Genomic DNA, 12,860 nt, shown 5'->3' on the forward strand with positions numbered 1-12,860 from the left:
TTTGGATGCATAATTTTAGGTAGGTTTATTTTAACAGTGAGAGACAAAATAACAAAAATATCCAAAAAAAAACAAACAAACACATTTCAAAAAAGTTTTTATATATTGATTTGCATTTTAATGAGTGAAATAAGTATTTGATCCCCTATCGATCAGCAAGATTTCTGGCTCCCAGGATTATTCTATAAGGTAACAAGCTGAGATTAGGAACACTCTCCTAAAGGAAGTGCTCCTAATCTCAGCTTGTTACTTGTATAAAAGACACCTGCCCACAGAAGCAATCAGATTCCAATCTCTCCACCATGGCCAAGACCAAAGAGCTGTCCAAGGATGTCAGGGACAAGATTGTAGACCTACACAAGGTTGGAATGGGCTACAAGACCATCGCCAAGCAGTTTGGTGAGGAGGTGACAACAGTTGGTGCGATTATTTGCAAATGAAGAAAAACAAAATAACTGTAAATCTCCCTCGGTCTGGGGCTCAATGCAAGATCTCACTTCATGGAGTTTCAATGATCATGAGAACGGTGAGGAATCAGCCCAGAACTACACGGGAGAATCTTGTCAATGATTTCAAGGCAGCTGGGACCATAGTCACCAAGAAAACAATTGGTAACACACTACACTGTGAAGGACTGAAATCCTGCAGTGCCTGCAAGGTCCCCCTGCTCAAGAAAGCACATGTACAGGTCCGTCTGAAGTTTTCTAATGAACATCTGAATAATTCAGAGGAGAACTGGGTGAAAGTGTTGTGGTCAGATGAGACCAAAATCAAGTTTTTTGGCATCAACTCAACTCGCTGTGTTTGGAGGAGGAGGAGGAGGAATGCTGTCTATGATCCCAAGAACACCATCCTCACCATCATGGAGGTGGAAACATTATGCTTTGGGGGTGTTTTTCTGCTAAGGGGACAAGACAACTTCACCGAATCAAAGGGATGACGGAAGGGGCCATGTACTGTCAAATTTTGGGTGAGAACCTCAGCCAGGGCATTGAAAATGGGGCGTGGATGGGTCTTCCAGCATAATGATGACCATAACACATGGCTCAAGAAGCACATTAAGGTTCTGGAGTAGCCTAGCCATTCTCCAGACCTTAATCCCATAGAAAATATATGGAGGGAGATGAAGGTACAAGTTACAAAATGGCAGCCTTGAAACCTTATTGACTTGGAGAGGATTTGCAGAGAGGAGTGGGACAAAATGCCTCCTGAGATGTGTGCAAACCTGATGGCCAACTACAAGAAATGTCTGACCTCTGTGGTTGCAAAGTCATGTTTTGCAAAGGGGTCAAATGCTTATTTCACTAAATGTAAATCCATTTCTAACTTTTTCTTGAAAAACGCATTGTCGTCGTCCTTGCTGTGCTTTTTGGGCGCTAGCGGTGCGCTTTTAACCCCTTCTAGCAGCCAAATAAAGGGTTCAAAGCGCTGCTGCCACGGCGCTGCCCACTGATTTCAATGCTAAAATATTTCCATTTATCGGTTATATCTATCAAAATCCATAGGTCATTTTTGGCTTTTAACTCTATGAGGGATGGGGGGGGGAGGGGTTGTGCTAGAAGTGATTTGGGCTGGAAGGAGGGATTGGAGTGGGATGTGAGTTGGGAGGCAGGATTGGGGGACATAACTGTAGTGTATACTACCACTTTGAATTTTTGAATTGGATATACTGATGGCAAGTGACTCGCTGCTGCAGGCACCTTATAGCTTATCCGTATCTAAATGTGATTGGTGGGGCTGCACTGCTGTAGTGATTGTCAAATTAATTTATGCACGAAAGCTAACTTAACATTGGTGTGCAAGGATGTAAATAATGGTAATTCAAATAATGTGACATTGAGCAAATAAATATCTAAAAACGTGAGAACTCATAATAGAATCCATACCACTTTAGGTGATGATTACAGTGCAATAAATATTTGAAAAAGGAGGTGAAAATAAATATATGTAGGCATTCATCTGGCAATATTCAATGATTGCAAAGAAGACGGCAGAATATTAATTATGATTTATAGACTGTGATATTGGGGTGTTTAGCTCAAGTGGAAAGATGCATTTTGGTGCAGTGACTCCACATCAGACAGGCATTTATAGTTAAGGGCCTGGTAGCCCATGTTTATTAAAGGGAAAAACAAAACAAAGGTCCATCCAGGAATCCCACGCAGGGGTCCAAGCTTCAATTAAATACACAAAATCAAAATCTCTTGTACTATGTCTGCAGTCTCTGACCATCTCCTGTATCTTGTCTGCAGTCTCTGATCATCTCCTGTACTATGTCTGCAGTCTCTGATCATCTCCTGTATCTTGTCTGCAGTCTCTGACCATCTTTTGTACCATTTCAGCACACTCTCTGACCATCAAAATATTGTCTTTTTTTCAAAATTGTCGCTCTTTTTTAGGTTTATAGTGCAAAAAATAAAAACCGCAGAGGTGATCAAATACCACTAAAAGAAAGCTCTATGTGTGGTAAAAAAAGGACTTTAATGTTTTTTTTTGGGTACAGCATCGCATAACCACTTAGAAAAAAATGTATATTGTTTGGGGGTTCTAACACCCAAGAGAATAAAATGGCGGTCATTGCAATATTTTCTGTCACACAGTATGTGCGCAGCGGTCTTACAAGCATTACATTTTTTTGGAAAAAATACACTTTTATGAATTAAAAAATAAGACGACAGTAAAGCCCAAATGTTTTTTTTATATTGTGAAAGATAATGTTAGACCGAGAAAATTGATACCCAACATGTCACGCTTCAAAATTGCGCCCGCTCGTGGAACGGCAACAAACTTTTACCCCTAAAAAAATCTCTATAGATGATGTTTAAAATATTCTACAGGTTGCATATTTTGAGTTACAGAGGTCTAAGCTAGAATTATTGCTCTCGCTCTACCAATCGCAGTGATAACACACGTGTGGTTTGAACACTGTTTTCATATGTGGGCACTGCTCACGTATGCGTTCGTTTCTGCACATGAGCTTGGCGGGACAGGGTGCGTTTCAAAAAATATATATATTTATTTTTTCTCATTTATTTTAAAACTGTTCTTTAAAAAAAAAAAAAAATGTTATCACCTTTTTTCCTATTACAAGGAATGTAATCATCCAATTCATGTATGTGTTTGTTAACCCAAAAATCTCCATTTTTTTTGTAAACTAGATAACAGGGCCATTTCCTAGTGGCTGTGTATTGATTTTTACTATAAAATAAGGATATTGTTTAGCGTTGCAAAAAAAAAAAAAAAATTCCGACCTCCTCCTCCCCTTATAGTCGGCCAATACCTCTCCTTCTTTGTAAGATGTTAAATAAATGACATCAAACTCTGGTTTAAAAAAAAATAATGTGTTTTGCCATTTCATTTTTTTTTCTTATTTTCTCCAGACCAGACTACAAAACGTAGCTACAAACTCAAAATATAAAGTGACCTGCTTTGCGTGCGCAGAAGCGAATGAAAATGTAAGTTGAATGTAAACATCTCTTGTAATAGGAAAAAAGCATGACAGGACCTCTTATATATGAGATCTGGGGTCAAAAAGACCTCAGATCTCATATTTACACTAAAATGCAATAAAAAAAATGAAATTAATAAAAAAAAAAAAAAAAAAAAAATTGCTTTAAGAGCTTTGGGCGGAAGTGATGTTTTGATGTCGCTTCTGCCCAGCAATGGTATGGAGATGGGTGGGGGCCATCTTCCCCTCACTCGTTTCCATGCCAAGCCAAAAGGAGGAATCCATCGTCTCCACCGGTACCGACGGCTCTGGTAAGTGGCAGAGACCACCGGAGAGCGGCGAATCCGCCCACAGAGACCACTATTATCGGAAACCGGGCCGCTCACTGAAGAAGATACGGGTTTTTGGAAGCTATCTGCTACCATAACAACGATATCCCTCTTCAAAATGCCGACGTATATCGGAGTGAGCCGGTCCGGAGGTAGTTAAGCAGCGCCATCACATATTACATATTCATAACATTTCTGTTGATGTGAGAACACATAGGTGATAGCAGCAACTCTCTGTTCACTTTCCTCTTTTACGTTTACATTTTATTTTATTATATTATATTTGTTTGTTTTTGTTGATAAATACAGATATATCACGTACCATTAGGTGGCAGCGCGCAACTTGCATATATGTTTATTTTACTGTTATATTTTGAGTTTGTGGCTATATTTTGTACTCTGATCCTCCATGGATGATTAGCTGTCATTGTCATTCTGTCTGCTTCTTAGATGGTACAGCCCTGAGAAATTAGCACTTCTCTGATCTGTCCCAGAAGTACTTCAAAAAGAAGGTGAAGGAGACCGAGGATATCGAACCCCCCCAGACCGCTACACTTGCTGAGTGAGCGCTATCAGCCCATCACCCATGGAGGTAAGTACAGTGGGGAGGGTGCTGGGTGTTCATTTACCTCTTCATTTTTTATGACAAGGTTGTCATTTTATATAATAGATAAAGGTGAGTGTTTTTCTGTTATAATTTGAATTTGTGACCACATTTTGTAGTCTGGTCTGGAGTGCTCACTTAAGACCCGCTGGCGCTTTCAGAATGAAATTTAAAATGTAAACCAGTTCCCTATAATCTCACCCCACCTGCCCTCCTTCCACCCCCTGCACTTGCCCCGAGGGTGGTTAGCTGTCATTGCCCACACAGCCAGTGAAACTGATTTGAAGAGGTCTCTCTCCAATCTCCCCCCCTCACTCTCCTCTCAGCCCCCCTCCTCCCCTCTCCCCCCCTCTCTCAGCAAGACCTCTCCCCTCCCTCTCTCTGTTCCCCCCTCCCCTCCTCCCCTTGTATCTGTTCCCCCCTCTCTGTCCCTGCCCTCTCTATCCCCTCCCTCTCTCTGCCCCCCCCCCCCCATCTCTGTTCCCCTCTCTCTGTTCCCCCCTCGCTCCCCCCATCTCTGTCCCCCTCTCCCCCCCCTCTATCTCTCTCTGTCCCCCCCTCTCTCTCTTACCACCCCCTCTCACACACACACTCTCTGTGTGGAGCACTCAGTAGAGATCTAGGTAGAAGACCTCAAATTCAATGAGGCTGATGAAGTAGTCATGGTTGTCTTTGATGAGAGTAATTGTGTACTCTAGCACCTCCTGCACCCTTTCATTTGGGTATCCTTGTACACCAGTGATGGTGACAGTGTCGTTTGGGGAGAGCACCCATTCAGCAGCTTTGACACAGCAGATGGCCTGCAGTGATGGAGGGATAGAGCAGTAATAGTACTCTGTCAGGCAGAGTTTAACGACTGCTTTTGCACATCCCATCAGCCTATGGTTCTCCTTCACTGTCTGTGCGGTGAACTCTGCACTGGCCATCCGCTTCATGATGAGATGCTCCAAGAAAAAGTTGGTGGTTGGAACAATTAGCCGGTACTGGAGTTCCCTCATGATCATTGCCTCCATAGTCCACATAGTGGTGTTGGTGTAATACGTGCGAAAATCCTGAATCAACTGGTGCACTTCGTTGGTATATGTTTCTGATATTTTCAAGGCAAGTACCATTGAGGTGACGGCCATGATGTTGTAGGTGGACCGCTTCATCGTGAGGTTAAGTAGGAGCCTGTCCATGTAGTTTATGGCCAGGCACAGGGACTCCAAGCTCAGGGAGTACTTTGAGTGTGATTTGATCAGTCTGAGCACCATTTTTCTTCGGGCTTCTTCATCCAGTTCTGTATGACTAAGACAGTTGTCAGGTAGGAAGTAGTGTTCAATGCTCCGATTGTAGGCATAGCTTTCATTTCCATATTCCATAAGGTACTGCAGGTCTCTTCTCAGAATATGGAGGTTATATGGTTCCACACATGGGTTCATTGTGCAGATAGGTGATTCATAGGGACTCAGCATTTTGAAAGTGGGTTCAACAGGAGAACTAGACTGGCTAATTGCTCCTCTGTCATCCACTTTTCTTTTGCTTGACTGAGTGAACTCTTCTAGTTCAGATGTGAACTCCTCTCCATCGGAATAGCTTACAGTACTGCTAAGCTGTGAGCTGCTGGAGGAATCAGACTGAACAGCTGTGTCTTCATCAGAATAGGTCACTCCAGGTTTCAGCTGAAGTGTTAAAAGTGGAAAGGTCACCTCTCCATCGGAAAGGCTCACCTCTCCATCGGAAAAGGTCCCCTCTCCATCGGAAAGGCTCACCTCTCCATCGGAAAAGGTCCCCTCTCCATCGGAAAAGGTCACCCATCCATCGGAAAAGCTCACCTCTCCATCGGAAAAGCTCACCTCTCCATCGGAAAGGGTTTCAGAACTGTCCAGCTCTGAGATTATGGCTCCATGAGACTGAACAGCTTTGTCTTCCAAGGCATAGGTCACTGTAGTGTTCAGCTGAGATGTTTCAAGCTGAAAGGACTCCTCTTCATCAGAATAGCTTACAGTACTGCTAAGCTGTGAGCTGCTGGAGGAATCAGACTGAACAGCTGTGTCTTCATCAGAATAGGTCACTCCGGGTTTCAGCTGAAGTGTTAAAAGCGGAAAGGTCCCCTCTCCATCGGAAAAGGTCCCCTCACCATCGGAAAAGGTCCCCTCTCCATCAGAAAAGGTCCCCTCACCATCGGAAAAGGTCCCCTCTCCATCGGAAAAGGTCCCCTCTCCATCGGAAAAGGTCCCCTCTCCATCAGAAAAGGTCCCCTCACCATCGGAAAAGGTCCCCTCTCCATCGGAAAAGGTCCCCTCTCCATCGGAAAAGGTCCCCTCTCCATCGGAAAAGGTCCCCTCTCCATCGGAAAAGGTCCCCTCACCATCGGAAAAGGTCCCCTCTCCATCGGAAAAGGTCCCCTCTCCATCGGAAAAGGTCCCCTCTCCATCGGAAAAGGTCCCCTCTCCATCAGAAAGGCTCACCTCTCCATCGGAAAGGGTTTCAGAACTGTCCAGCTCTGAGATTATGGCTCCACGAGACTGAACAGCTTTGTCTTCAAAGGCATAGGTCACTGTAGTGTTCAGCTGAGATGTTTCAAGCTGAAAGGACTCCTCTTCATCAGAATAGCTTACAGGACTGCTAAGCTGCGAGCTACTGGAGGAATCAGGCCGAACAGGTGTGTCTTCAATTGAATAGGTCACTGTAGTTTTCAGCTGAGGAATTTCAGGCTTTGACCCCTCTTCATCAGAATAGCTTATAGGACTGTTTAGCTGAGGGCTACTGGCTCCAGCAGACTGAACAGATGTATCTTCATCGGTAATAGGAGTGTTCAGTTGAGGGCTACTGCCTCTCTCAGAATGAACAAACTCCTTTACATCAATATAGATCACTGGAAGTGTTTCCAGCTGAAGTGACTCCTCTGGTTTGCCATTAGTGGCAGTTGGCCAAGCGCCACTGGGCACAATGGGCACATCATGGTGGAGAGAGACAGCAGACTGATATGTCTGTTGTGTTCCAGTCACTAAAGGCTTAGATGTAGATTTTGCCTGTGACTTGGGACGGTAAGCTGTCTCATCAACACAAGTGCGTTTTTTTCTACAGCAGTTTCCCATCTTTTCAGGAAATAACAAAGAAATTGCAAAATAACCAACTCGCCAAGGTTCAGAACTAACAATATGCTGCTAACTCCGTCTCCTGTCACTGCTGGTCTGCTCTAGTGGCTCTCCTGCACAGCTGTTTATAGCCACAGACCTACTATGATGTCATCACCAACTGTCACAGTGGGCTTCCTACTATGATGTCATCACCAACTGTCACAGTGGGCTTCCTACTATGATGTCATCACCAACTGTCACAGTGGGCTTGTTGCCATGGTGTCATCACCAACTGTCACAGTGGGCTTGTTGCTATGGTGACAGTAAAAGTGACCTTTGCTTTCAGGCAGACACTGCATTTCAAATAGAAATAAAACTCCAATAGTCTCTGATGGTTTATTTGTAATAACCGCATAACACAATACTGCTGACATTTTTAAAAAGCCGCAGTGCTTTCCCTGACAATGATTTCCTTATGATATCTGTGAATGGTAATTACATTTCTGTAATTTGTGATAGAATGTCTCCCCCCATCCATTTCTCCTCATATACACCGCACTCCATACTAATCCTGGGATCTATTCCATCCATTCCCCTCCCCATCACACCACACTGACCCCTCACCTATATATAGTATGGGGGCTCATAGGAAACCCGAAACCCCCCCATCTCCTCTACTGCACCCCCTGTGTGCTCCTTATATACTCTCCTATACACCATGTTTCCTATTCCCCATACACTCTTCTACAGCACACTCCATGTGTCCCCCATGCACTCACCTATACCCCATAGTGCACTCCAAGTGTCCCCCATGCACTCATCTATACCCCATAGTGCACTCCATGCGTCCACCATACACTCTCCATAGGTTTCCTATAGACTATCCTGTACTTCATGTGCTTCCCATACACTCTTGTACACCACACTCCATGCATCCCCCATACACCCCGCTGTACTCACAGCACACTACATGCAGTCAGTTGTCTTCTGTACTTCTCGTTCTCCCGGGTTACCTCCAGGCTCCGCCCCCTCCTCCCCGGCTGTCTGACATCGGGCCAATAGTAGTTCTACCCTGACCCCCGCCCCTTCAGCTGAACAAGCCACTCACAAACTTCTTGAAAGTTTATGGGTTTCAATAAAGTTTTCCTGATACGAGCTCTTGCCTTCTGGGAAGTGTAGTTCGCAGCTGTGCCGGCCGCCCCCCACACAGAAGAGGATCTGAGCCCGGAGGACTACATCTCCCAGAGTGCAGCGCGCCGCCCCGTGTTCTGTATTAGGCACATAGGCAGCAATTGGGGAAAGGATTAGTGTCGCTGTGCCGGGATGGAGTCGGATCCTCTGCTTGGTCCTTTGCATCGGAGTTGGCGTGCGGAGCCGGACTTCATCGCCTCCCTGGAGAAGAATCACCGAGACCGGAGCGGATCCGCTTCTTCCTGTGGACATGGGGAATCCCGGGACAGTAATGGTGAGAGCCGCCCTGTGATTGGAGGCTGTGCGATCCCAGACAGACCATCTACACACTGCATGACTTCTCTATTCCTCTCCTATTATACTAGAGATATAATAGTACATACAATAATGTCATCTATATGTAATATTATACTCTATAATGTCATCTATATATAATAATATACTATAGAATCTCATCTATATATAATACTCTATATGGGCGCTATATATCATTTTATTTCTCATACGATGTCATCTATGTATAATATAATACTCTATAACAGGGATATGCAATTCGTGAACCTCCAGCTGTTGCAAAACTACCAGTCCCATCATGCCTCTGCCTCTGGGTGTCATGTTTGTGGCTGTCAGAGTCTTGCAATGCCTCATGGGACTTGTAGTTCTGCAACAGCTGGAGGTCCACTAATTGCATATCCCTGCTCTATATATAATATAATACTCTATAATGGGCTACACAATATAATGTTGCTTTTGCGCAGTTTCTTACACATAATGTGATCTGTACAGCCATAACATTATGACCACTGAGAGGTAGGGTGTATAACACTGATTATCTTGTTACAATGACATCTGAGCATCTGTAGGATGTGCTGGAAAAACAAATCCAGTCCATGGAGGCCATACATCACAACTTACAGGATCTGCTACTGATGGCTCAGTGCTGGACACACAGCATGGGTGCCCAACCAACTACAAGTCTGGAGGGCCGCAGGTTGAGCATCTGTACAGCACACCTTCAGAGGTCTAGTGGAATCTGTTGGATCAGGTCAGGGCGGTTTTGGCTGCAAATGGACCTATTCAATATTAGGAGAGCGGCTGTAAAGTTATGGCTGATGGGTGTGTGTATGTATATACTAATTTTAAATTTTGAAGAGGCTTTAACCTAGAGGGGTGCTTTTTATATTTTATTTTCAATTTTGCCCATGATGGGGGGACAGGGAAAAATAAATATAGTCGTACAGAAACTATTGTTGCTCCAGAATCTATTTTCTGAAAATTGCTCTACTCCAGAGAATAACTTTATTTAGCTGTGGCTAAAGTTCCTTTAAGGCTCAGTTCCACCCAATTTTGAGAAGTGGTCTTTACTGAAAGACCTCCTCTCCACCCCTCGTTTTTGGATATTTAAAATTTGTTTTACTTTCTCTCACACCCTTATAGAAGTACTGTATATAATGTGTGTGTGTGTGTGTGTGTGTGTAAAAATATTTTTAAAGCATCACCTATGGAGATTTTTTAAGTACTGTAGTTTGTAGCCATTCCATGAGTGTGCGCAATTTCAAATCATGACATGTTGGGTATCTATTTACTCGGTGTAACATCATCATTTTCATATTATGCAAAAAGTTGGGATAACTTTACTGCTTAGGTTTTTTTTTTTAATTCATTGAAGTGTATTTATTTTCAAACAATTGCATTTGAAAGACCACTGCGCAAATAGTGACATAAAATATTTAAACAACCACCATTTTATGCTCTAGGGTCTCTGCTAAACTATATAATGTTTTTGGGGGTTCCAAGTAATTCAGACTAAAAAAAAAAAAAAAAAAATCCAGACTTTACCAAGTGTCAGGAAAAGCCTGGTCTTGAAGTGGTTAAATCCATGTAGTGTTATTTGAATACATAAGTGCTTTTGCAGCCTGAGCAGTGGTGCTGCTTTGTCCCTCTGCATGATGGGTCATCACACAGCTTACCCTGCAGACTCTCTACTTCTCCCTGCCAGAGCTGCTGGGCTAGAGAAGAGGAGAAAAAGGACTCTGCGGGTTCTGGATGACGGTCCCACCTAACACTCAGACAGCAGGAGGGCAAGGATTGGCTGCAGAATATCCTGGGAAGGGAAAGTTCACCCAGGGAACCACGTAGGGCTGCTGGGAACTATAGGGATTTGTGGGTGATGTAGTCCCCATCTGGAGACATTAAACTGAGTGACTTGGTGGTACTACAAGTCCCAAAAGAAAATTGTGCCAGATGGAGAAGTCTGGGCTTGGAGGCGAGACCCCGATCACTGTAACGAGCCAATGACTTGGCTCTTTAAACATGTGATCGGTTGTGTCTAATCACAACCAATCACATGTAAATATGGAAGTTCCGTTCATTGGTTCCCCTCGCCTCACATTGACAGTGTCTGAGGAGAGGAGAACCAATTGGTGGAATTTCCTCGCAGGAGAGACCTGTACAGATAATCAGGGCACTGATTATCAGTGCTGCATATCGGTGCCACCTCAGTGCCCATAAGTGTCGCCTCCTGAGCACATCATTCTTTTTCTGTCTGTATGTACACTGCACAGTGCCACTTCTCTTGCCCCCTGTGCTGGGTATAATTCTCAGTATCTGTTCTTATTTGGCATGTAAGGAATCGGCACAGTACCACTTCTCTTGTCCTGTATGCTTGGTGTAATTCTCTATAATGCTCTAATTCTTTCTGGACTCTACAAACATTGGTGTGGCACTAACTGCTTTTCTTATGTTTTTGGATTTCTTCCAGGACCCTTATGGAAGTGGGATTGCTGTGCCATATGAGACCACCTCTGAAGCCAATTGGCATGATTATCTGAACGGATCACCTGCACTATTTGGTATTAAAAACAGAAGTTCTTCTACATCTTACACAAGTACATAGATTGTCAGCTGTCTGGTATCGGGAAATGGTGGGTCACTTTATAGGGTTGTGAGGTGCCCCTTATGATAGGAATGGATGGGGAATCGTACATTGCAGGTTATTGGGTACAGGTGTGGATGTAAGATGGAGTCACAGTTTGGAGGGTGATCCTTAAGAAAGGTAAGGGGGGGGGGGGTGAACGTCAGATTAGGAGGTGCTCATTCCTAGCTACGTAAAAAAAAAAAAAAAAAAGTGAAGGCAGGCCTTTACCATTCTTGATAGGCCCCAGTAATGTAAACATGTTTATTAAATTGTATTACTGTCTTTTGTAACACTAATAAAAATGATTGAAACAGTCCATATTTTTTGTTTTGTTATGTTACCTGAGTATAGATCTAGGTTTGTCCCAAGCATGTTTGAAGCCATTTACTGTTGACTGTTTCACTACCTCTGCTGGTAGTTTATTCCAAGCATCAACTACCCGTTCAGTAAAATGTTAGTTTCTAATTTTCGTTTTGAACTTTTCTCCGGATAGTTTGCGGTTATGTCCCCATTTGCTTGATTTTGTTTTTTTATTGAAAAAACTGCCCTTCTGAACCTTGTTCACACTCCCTTTAATGTATTTAAAGGTTTAAGGCTGGCTTCATATATGTGTTTCTCCGCATCCAATTTGCATGAAATGCGAGTAAGACCGTCTCTTAATGGAGCAGGCTGAGACCAGTCTGGGTTGGCCGGGGAGCGGATTGCAAAAGGGTCCTGTGCGTGTTTTGTGTCCAGGTGAGGTGCAAATTCAGGCAAAAATCCGCACCTAAATCTGTGAAAAGGCAGAAACCCGCAGCCAAACATATGAGAATCCGGCCTCAATCATGTCTCTTCTTTCCTCCAGACTGTACATATTAAGTTTCTGAAGTCGCTCTCGATATGGTTTTTCTCCGAAACCTTTCACCATTTTTGTTACCCGTCTCTAGACTCGTTCTATCTTATCGATGGCTTACAGTCGGCATGTTTATTGATGGTGAGGAGGAGGAGCAGGAGTCACAGACTGCCCAGAATTTAGGATGGAGATGGAGTCTCAGATTGCCAGATGGTCCACAGTGACCTCCTGAGTGCCTTGTGAAGTCTCCTGAGGGTTGGGTGGGGGCATTTCACTGTTTGACTATGACAATGAAGCCTCTTGTACTCACAATAAACCAAACTGATCATCTCTGCTAAAGACCAAATTATTCAGTTGAACTTTCTACCAAAGATTAACTATACCCCCAGAGATTGCAACCCTACTGTCTCCCCTATCTGCAGCAGATATCAGACTGAGATAGGCACTCTTTATCACATGGTGTGGAGTTGTCCCAAA

General features: G+C 43.7%; 1 long non-coding RNA gene across 4 annotated transcripts in view; it reads left to right on the plus strand.

The window, feature by feature from the left end:
- The window catches only part of LOC143940564 (uncharacterized), an 84,751-nt gene that overhangs the window by 50,132 nt on the left and 21,759 nt on the right, over positions 1-12,860 (plus strand). The window contains exons 6-8 of one of the 4 annotated variants that reach the window (XR_013263892.1): positions 3,381-3,455; positions 4,228-4,369; positions 11,396-11,486. This is a non-coding gene — a long non-coding RNA (uncharacterized LOC143940564). Of the gene's footprint in view, positions 1-3,380; positions 3,456-4,227; positions 4,370-11,395; positions 11,868-12,860 lie in introns of those variants that run through there. The other 3 variants (XR_013263888.1, XR_013263890.1, XR_013263893.1) reach the window with 3 other exon arrangements.

Source organism: Lithobates pipiens, unplaced genomic scaffold (genome assembly GCF_037356315.1).
Source record: "Lithobates pipiens isolate NorthernLeopardFrog02 unplaced genomic scaffold, aLitPip1_a1.2 Scaffold_10, whole genome shotgun sequence".
NCBI classification, from domain to species: domain Eukaryota; kingdom Metazoa; phylum Chordata; class Amphibia; order Anura; family Ranidae; genus Lithobates; species Lithobates pipiens.